Consider the following 2,500-nt stretch of genomic DNA (forward strand, 5'->3'; position numbering starts at 1 on the left):
TAGTAGTAGTAGTAGTAGTAGTAGTAGTAGTAGTAGGAGTAGTAATAGTAGTAGTAGTAGTAGTAGTGGTGGTGGTGGTGGTGGTGGTGGTGGTGGTGGTAGTAGTAGTAGTAGTAGTAGTAGTAGTAGTAGTAGTAGTAGTAGTAGTAGTAGTAGTAGTAGTAGGAGTAGTAATAGTAGTAGTAGTAGTAGTAGTAGTGGTGGTGGTGGTGGTGGTGGTGGTGGTAGTAGTAGTAGTAGTAGTAGTAGTAGTAGTAGTAGTAGTAGTAGTAGTAGTAGTAGTAGTAGTAGTAGTAGTAGTAGTAGGAGTAGTAATAGTAGTAGTAGTAGTAGTAGTAGTGGTGGTGGTGGTGGTGGTGGTGGTGGTGGTGGTGGTAGTAGTAGTAGTACTAGTAGTAGTAGTAGTAGTAGTAGTAGTAGTAGTAGTAGTAGTAGTAGTAGTAGTAGTAGTAGTATTAGTAGTAGTAGTAGTAGTAGTAGTAGTAGTAGTAGTAGTAGTAGTAGTAGTAGTAGTAGTAGTAGTAGTAGTAGTAGTAGTAGTAGTAGTAGTAGTAGTAGTATTAGTAGTAGTAGTAGTAGTAGTAGTAGTAGTAGTAGTAGTAGTAGTAGTAGTAGTAGTAGTAGTAGTAGTAGTAGTAGTAGTAGTAGTAGTAGTAGTAGTAGTAGTAGTAGTAGTAGTAGTAGTAGTAGTAGTAGTAGTAGTAGTAGTAGTAGTAGTAGTAGTAGTAGTAGTAGTAGTAGTAGTAGTAGTAGTAGTAGTAGGCCTTCCAATTGGATGTCAGTTTTTGTTTCATTGATTTCCGCGCTGCATTCGATTCAGTGGACCGCGAGATGATGTACAAGATAATGATACATTACGGGCTCCCACAAAAAAATTGTGAATGTCATCCGCAACAGTTACGAAGGCTTCAAGTGCTGCGTCAAGGCAGAGGGCGAGAAGGGCCAGATGTTTGACGTAAAATTTGGTGTTCGCCAGGTCGATGTATGGTCGCCTATTCTCTTTGGCCTTGTGATAAACTATGAGTTGGCTAATTCAGTTCAAGGAGGAATCGACATTGGACGCTGTGTTGCTGATCTTGATTTCGCCGATTTGTTGCCCTATTGGGCGTCTCTGATTCCGAAGTTCAAGCAAATCTACACAGAATTGAATCTTCAGCTGAGGCTGTTGGCCTAATGATCAATGTTGGAAAGACAAAGAATATGGGTTTCAAATGCGAAAAACCCGGAGCCAGTGTACCCCTTGCTCAAAAAAACGTGGAAGTTCTTACAGGAAACCGCAAAGGCCGTTATGGGACTCTCATTGAGACCGAAAACCAATCCCGACTACTCATTGGCAGGGAGGTGCTGGTGGGCAAGAAGAAGAATGCGGGCTGGTTCGAGACACTAGCTGGTGAGAAACTGAGATTGAAAAGTTCAGCGGAGGCTGAGCTTGTGACAGTTAGCAGCGACGAGAGGTCAGTGGTTGCTGATCTAGTGTCTACGGCAAGTAACAGATCATCTGCGGTCTCTGATGACGAGAGTTGTGTATGTTCAGGTTGTAAACGTCGCTTCGACACTGCAAGAGGCTGCAAAGTGCATGAAGCCAGATTCTGCAAGTCTAAGAATTCGAAGAGTGTCAAAGACAGCGCGTCAAAGTTTGTTGGGCTAGAGTATAGCCTCACCTGTCAGAAGTGCACTAGGAAATTTGCGACTGTGAAAGGCTGACGAATTCACGAGTCACGATACTGCGGCAGAGAAAAGGCTGGAAAATCTCGCATTTTCTCCTGCAATGTCCAAGATCGAGATGGAGTGGAGTTCGAAAATGTAGAAGCTTTCAAATATCTCGGTTCTTTCGTGAGCTTGCAACATGGTGACCTAAAGGAAATCAGTGTCAAACTGGCGGAAGGGAGACAGCGCTTTGCGAGCTTTGAGAAGCTTTGGAAGAGCAAACAACTTAGTATTCCCCTCAAATGCAAGTTATACAGAGCTCTTGTGTTATCAGTGGTCTTATATAGCTCTGAAACCTGGACCATGAATAAATCAACGCAACGGAAACTTGAAAGCTTTCACACCAGTTGTCTGCGAAGGATACTATGTTTTTCATATATGGGAAAGGTGACAAATGAAGAAGTACTGGCTAGATCACGTATGTCGACACTTTCTGCAATGATCATGATTAAACGGTTGAAATGGTTTGGCCATGTCCTGAGGATGAGTGACGATCGTCTAGCGCTTCGAGCCTTCACCTGGGAGCCGACAGAAAAATATCATTATGCTAAACAAGCTCCAGGGGGTCAACGCAAGACGTGGCTGGACCAACTTGAAGAAGATTGCTCAAGGAACAACATGAGCTACATCAACTTACGACAGAAAGCGAAAAAAGAGTCTAAATCCCACTTCAACAGTTTTGTCGAACAGCATTTCTTGGATTAAATAAACGCAAATAAGCTCAAACTTATATGCATTCTATTAACTTGTTTGTACTTATTGCCATTGTTCCTTTATTTCTTTATGGAATTTA

This window comes from Convolutriloba macropyga, chromosome 6 (genome assembly GCF_964194025.1).
Source record: "Convolutriloba macropyga chromosome 6, txConMacr16.3, whole genome shotgun sequence".
Classification (NCBI taxonomy): domain Eukaryota; kingdom Metazoa; phylum Xenacoelomorpha; order Acoela; family Convolutidae; genus Convolutriloba; species Convolutriloba macropyga.